At 44.4% G+C, this 6631-nt stretch overlaps 1 protein-coding gene across 3 annotated transcripts in view; it reads left to right on the top strand.

Moving 5' to 3' along the window:
- The first annotated feature begins 2670 nt into the window (after positions 1-2670).
- The window catches only part of ARHGAP5 (Rho GTPase activating protein 5), a 77265-nt gene continuing 73304 nt past the window's right edge, over positions 2671-6631 (top strand). For 2 of the 3 annotated variants that reach the window (XM_074996870.1, XM_074996868.1), the window contains exon 1: positions 2671-3053. The gene's annotated coding sequence lies outside the window, so the exon portion shown is untranslated. The remainder of the gene's footprint in view (positions 3054-6631) is intronic. The other variant, XM_074996869.1, reaches the window with a different exon arrangement.

Genomic DNA, 6631 nt, shown 5'->3' with positions numbered 1-6631 from the left:
AGATTTGAAGATTGTTGAACTAGCCATCTAATTTCCTGTTTTTCTTTTTCAGAATTTTATTATATATATAATTATGCACAAAATAACATTATTAAGGCTTCCACTTTAAGGACTCAGAAGTTAAGGAATGCCTGATTTTGAAAGCTTAATGTTTGGTGACTTCAGTTATTTTCCTCTGATATTTAAAAAGAAAACTGGAAAAAAAACCCTCAAACAAATTCCTTTGTTTGAATACCCATGTGTCAACAGCAGGGTTGGAACCTTGGTGTAACCCACACACTTAGGCTATGTTTGCACTTGCCTCCTTCTTCAAAGGGGGTATGGTAATCAGCCTGATTGGAGAATAGTGACGAAGTGCTGTGATGCATATGCAGCACTTCATTGGCTAATTCGTCCCCCTGCCCCCTGCCAACTTCAAAGTGTCAAACTTCCATGTGCCAGCATGCTGTGTAGAAGAAGGGGGCAAGTTTAGACATAAGTCAAAGGATGTTAACCTAAACCACATCATACAGAAAGAAGAAGTGTCCTTTACACAGTCTGAGCTGATTACTAATTAGACTTTAGCTCAAGTTGTAGAGGCACCTGCACTAAGCACCCAAGGTCCTAGGTTCTAGTCTGCCTCATGGGCAGTTACATTGGTACTCTCCACATGCTGCTTGTGCTAACAGATTGACTGATGGCCTTAAAAAGGTTTGCTGGCAACTGTGAGGGATGGTGAGAATCAAGAATCTTATGTTTCAAGGAAGGATCTAAAAGGGACAGGCTGTTCTGTCTATTCCTTGCTAAATTTGAGCCCTTGTGTTTCATCTCCTCCTACCTCTTTAACAACATGTGGTTCTCTGGTGGGGAACAGGTCTGCTACCCGATTTGGACATCTACCTTTCTGCCACTGATGCATCTCCTGTGGAGAACTGAGGCTATCAAGGCCAGGTTGGTCACTGGTTGCAGATGTGGACAGGGCAGCCCCAGTGCCTTCCCCTTTTGGGGACTGACACTGGAATTCAACCAGGTGCTTTCCAGGCTTTGGAACCAGTTTAATATGATGAACCTAGTGCAGCCCCTAGAAGAAAGACCTGGAGGTTTTCTGACCAAGGCTATACTCAGTCATTGTGGGTGCCCTGAATTGCCCCCAGGGCAGAGATGACAGGGCTTGGTCTGCAGTGTTAGCTGGGTCCCCACCTTCTATCTCCAGTCCTTTCCAAATCTCCTTTTACAGTGCAGGCAGTCCTGCATGGAACATGCTGGTGAATGCTTTCCTCTACACCTTCTGAGGGCTCCCTATGCCCAGCAGCTCTTTTGGCTCCACCCAAGAGATGTCCCCCTAGATCTTTCTGAGCTGCCAGTCTTTCCAGTTTCCCCTCAGTAACTGGAAGCTAGTGTCTGAAACCTGAAATGCGGCAACTGCAAACCTTGCTACCCAACCCCATCTATGTGGACAGGTCTTGCAGTCTCTGTTGATGCAGTGGAGGTTGGTCCTGGCTGGTACTATCAGACTGAGACGTCCAGGGCTATGATTGGAGGGACTGGGTGGATGGTGCTTAGCTTTGTATCAAGCTATGCACCTGGGCCCTCTGGAATTTATGAACAGGATCCTGCCTTGTGAGCCTGCCATGCAATGTGCGCTCAGTGCACAACAATCAGCCGGTTTAGCTATGCCAGGAAACAGGACTGCTGCCAAATGGGGGTGGGGGGGCTAAGGGAAGAGGTAGTGGCGCTGGGGCCTGGGATTGCAAAGGGGCCAGGACTCTTGGCCCCCACTGCTTTGTGAAGGAGGATGGCAGTGTAGCAGTCAGGGCGCTAATAAGGGCTGACTGCTCTTGGCCTTTCCCCTTTTGCCCTTGGCCCTGCTTCCAGAGGCGTGGAGCTGTACCCCGCTCCCACCTTGCTCTGCAGCAGCTGTCTGCCCCACTGCCAGGAAACATCTCTATATATTTGTGCTTCATACCATCTACTTTGTTGTCCTGGTGTCCTGCTCTGACACAGGTGGGACCTGCTGGCCTCAAAGGAGGCAAGGAACCCCAGGAGACCAGTGTGCACATCATTCTGATCCCACAGGCTTCCAGGGATATTAGTTGGTGGGACAGGCAAATAGTGCCTCCAGAAGCTGGAGGCAGTCATGATCCTTTGTGTCCTGGCACCTTTGATTTTCACTTCTTTGTCTGAGGGAATTTAAATTTTCCAAACTCTGTGATGAGTTAGGCCTGGTCTCATTTTACAGAAGGGAAGAGAAAGGTATAAGGAGGATGCATCTCTTGTTAGGACCATCTTCACCTGCTCACTATTTTTGACAGCTGCTTTCATAAAGCTGGCATGGTGCTGACAGACCGGGATTGCTGGCCCCAGGAATAGAACCTATAAGCATAGCATTTAAAGCCCTGCACTCTACCACATGAGCTAAAGGCCAGGTGGCTCTCAGCCAAGGCTGTAGAGCAGAGACTTCACTCACCCCAGATGAGGTCTCGGTGCCTCTGGGTACTACACTGGGTTTAAGGGTCTGTTGTCCACCACTACACGAACAGCCCTTAGTCACCGCCTGAGGTGGGATTAGAACCCGAGGCTCCTTCACTACTAGTTCTTCGGACTAGCCACTTAGCCAAGAGGAAATAATTTATCCTCGTCAGCTCGCGCCCGTACGGATATGCGCACTGGGAGTGCGGGAAGGCGCGCGCCCGCAAGCCCAGCTTCCCAGAGTAAGCCGGGCAGTCGCGGCAGCGGCGGTGGGAACAGCCGCCGAGGTTCTCTCCGCGCACGCGCAGCCGGCCGGGCCTCAGGCGCGCGCAGAGTCGCGCGGCGGCGGGAGCGAAGCTGCTGAGGTAAAGTTAGAGGGAGAGAGAGTCTCCGTCAGCGAAGCGAGAGCCGGGGAGGCTCAGCGGCCGCCATTACTGAGCCCAGAGCGCCGGGGAGGCGGGACGGGGCCGCGGCGGCCGAGAGTGCGGAGGGCCGGCGAACCTAGGAAGCTCTGCGGGGGTGGAGAAGCTGCCGGCGAGGAGTGACCGTCCCGGGAATGCTGCTCACCCCGCCGCCGCGGAGAAGCCGGATCCCGACTGCGCGAGGTAGGGGCAAGAATCCGGTCCCCGGGGATCTCACCCGGCCCCCCACGCCGGCCGGCCGGCGGAGGAGGGGCGCTGCCGCCGCTGGCTGTAACCAGTTCGGAGGGTTGGGACTCCTGCTGCCGCCGGCGGCGGCGGCGGAAACGGGGAGACCGCCGGCTCCCCCAACGTCGCCCGGCACCTAGGCGCGGGGGAGGGCTGGAGAGGAGTGAGCTGCCTGGTCCCAGACAGGTGAAGGGCAAGGCCTGAGCAATGGGAGGGTCTGAGCCTGCCGTACGAGCCTGCCAGCTGGTCACCGCTGGGGGCGGGGGGAGCTTTCCTAGTCTTTTCGCCTTCCTTCCTCCTCCTCATTCTTCCTTTCTCTTCTCTAATGGATTTCAACTGTTCTCAGTTCTCCCACACTAGCCCTCTTCCCGCACGTCTCACAAATTCCTTGAAATTAAATCACAGCAAACTTCGCTCCCTTAATGATGTGTGTGCGATTCTGTTTTTCCACCAGGTGCGTTTGAAGCCTTTCAAATAGGGGTTCCGGGATGAGAGGTTGCAATTTACAGCATTTTATACCCCTTCCACCAGTGTAACCTTTAGACTTTCTCCACCCAAGGAAAGCTCCAGAGAGATGTATAGAAATAACAATACTGCTGCATTATATAGGGAGGGTGAAGCATTGGAACTGTTTAAATATGTAAGATTAATAACAGGGAAAATAAGAATTCATTTTCTTCTCATTCCCCTTCCTTTCTTTTTTTTTTTTTGCCCTCTCTGTGCATGAGGCATTTGGTGTCCCCACTGCTAAGAATTTGCCTAGTAAGTGGGAGTCAGATGTCTTAAATCTAAACCAAAATAGTCATGGAGGTGGGGGTGTGCATGTATTCTTAAATTGAGATTCCCACAGATAATGAATTTTTTGCTTAGGAGGTAGCAATTGACAGGATTTTTTTAAAAAGTGTGCATGACAGAGTAAAACTGAAATGGATCACTGCTTTTGCTGATCAATCGCACGTCCATTTTAACTGTGTCTCTTTGGAAGGCTTTCAGTACTGTTGCAATGAATTACAGCACTGTTACTGGTATACCCATTTCATAAACGAATGAGGAGTTAATAGGTGGTATTTTACTATTGTATTGATGTCACTGCATCCTACCTTATAAGGTTCTGTGGTATGAAAGCTGTTTTCAGCTGTGAGAACAGTAACTTTAATCCCAGAATTAGGCTTAAAAAGAATTAACAGTACATATTTAAAACTGACAGGTTCGTAAATGAGCATCCAGGTGCATTATTGACATGGAGACATATTTTTTCCTATGAATACTGTTTTTTGTTAGGATTGCTAATAGGACTGCTGCTGTTAGGACTGTTCATGATGATATGGTACAGTTCCCACTACTACTACTATTAAATGTCCTGTTTATGCTACTAAATATCTTAATTTTATTATATCATAGTAAGTGTGCAGCTAATATATTTTAGAGGTCACAGAGTGCATCATATAATGTCAGAACATACTACTTTTAAGAGTTTGTTACATTATCAGTAGTTTGTTCCTTTCACACTGGGAAAATAATATTCTGAACCCTGAATATATAAATTATTAAAAATCCTTTATAACCTTAATTAAAATATAAATAGTTTTAATAGTGCAATTGTGAAGGCTGCAATAAAGTGAAAGGAGTACAATCAAGTTTTTTTCTTTCAGTAGTGTTAGAATTTATTTTTGCTAAGGTGCAGCATGTATAACGTAACATAATTAATCCAGCTAAATATTTTATGTTGAGAACAAATTTGTCTTAAAATCCTATTGTTCGCTCAGGTCCAGATAAACAAACTTTGTTTTTTGAGGTTGAAGGTGAAAGGTTTTCTTTGTCCTCTAGCTCTTTATTTTAAGGAAAATTTCTCTAAGCTTATATGGTCATATTAGTATATTCAGGTTTTCTCAGCATCTTTATTAAACTAATGCTACTGAAATAATAATCAGTTTGTCAAAGGCATTGACAGATGCCCACCTCCCCGAAGTACTTCCTTAACTAGAAGTAAATCCCATGTAGTAATACTCCTGAAGGATGTTGTCCACATAATTGTTAAACATTTATAATTTGAATAGACTAACATGCTATATTCTTTAATTTTTTCTATAAAGCAGCCTCCAGGGTTGATTCTGTACTGTGAATTTACCTTTATTGAAGGAATAAAAGTTTGTCTAAGTGGACTTTGAGTGAATGTACAATTTTTGACTTCAAAATTTAGTCACTGCATAGAGATGTTCTACTGTAAATTGGCAGTTTTAGATAAAACACTGAGTAAATCACTGATGATTTGTATGGAGATACCACTACTGTAGTGAGTGATTTATATTAGCACTGGTGGTTGTACAGAGAACTGGCAAGATAATATTTGTTAGTGAGAAATACACTTTTAGGTATGTCAGGCCCTGCAGAATGTTTTCAAAGTAAAATTTGGGTTGAAATATCTTACTCTCTATTTATAATAGTAAATAATGTGTGGTACTTGGAGCATGCTTGTATTCATAGATTTTTCAAACACTTTGCAAATACTTGTAAGTATTATTTTCATTTTACAGAGGGGGAGACAGAGACCAAGTGGAGTGATTTGTCCAAGGTCACACAAATCAGTGGCAGAACTGGATATTGAACCTTTAGTCCTGAGGCCTAGGCCATGTATCACAATTCTTCCTTAAACAAAAAGAACAGTTGATTTGCATGGGACAACAAATATCTGTTGTTGAATTCTGTTCCACTCTTCTCTCTCTCTCTCCTTTTAGTGACTGGATTTATTCTCTTTTCCTACTTATACTAAAGAGATTTTATTTGTCTAATGTTTTCTACTTCCTTAATTAATAATTCGTTTTTTCTCTTTTTTCCTCTTTGAGTTCCTTTATCCCATTATCTTGCAGGTTTTGTCTTGATGTCCTCCAAATTCCTCTTGGGTAATCTTCTTCCAGAAATACTACTGTGATCTTTGAGTAACTATGTTATCTTTAAATAGAGAGCTTGACTTTTCACTCCTTACACTGAGAGAGTTTTGTTGAACAGCATGAGAACTAATTTAACTTTTACTTTTTGCTGCTGTTCAGGTAATGTTATTTTATCTAAATTGATTTTCAAATACCTGAAAGCCAACTGTTCTGCTGTAAAAGATGAATAGCCTAATTTAAGAAGTTCTGGCTTCCATAATCTGATAATTTGAACCATTACTTATTGCCAATGTGTTTCTTCGTGAAAGAGTTGTTTGAGCTTTCAAGACAACACATTGTAGCGGGTGGTTTCTGAATGTAACATGCCCGCTTGTAGTTAACTTTTTGTCTGAGTAAAGTAATGTAATAGTCATAAAAATGCTTCCTAGGATTTTAGAGAGAAATTGAAAAACAGCAAATAAGTTGCTGTTGAGCACGATGTCAGATTAGTAATAGATACTCTTAGAAGAAGATCTCATGCTGAGAGCTCTTTAGGACTTTTGTTTTTAAAATTGGAAATAATTTTTAGGTTCTGTTAAAACCTAAAAAAGAACTAGGTTTTCAAATTGCATGTCAGCTTGGTCATCGATGCGTAACATAGAATCCAGT

This window comes from Carettochelys insculpta, chromosome 6, assembly GCF_033958435.1.
Source record: "Carettochelys insculpta isolate YL-2023 chromosome 6, ASM3395843v1, whole genome shotgun sequence".
Taxonomy (NCBI): domain Eukaryota; kingdom Metazoa; phylum Chordata; order Testudines; family Carettochelyidae; genus Carettochelys; species Carettochelys insculpta.
The sequence above is the reverse complement of the archived record's forward strand: the minus strand, read 5'-3'. Positions and strand labels throughout refer to the sequence as shown.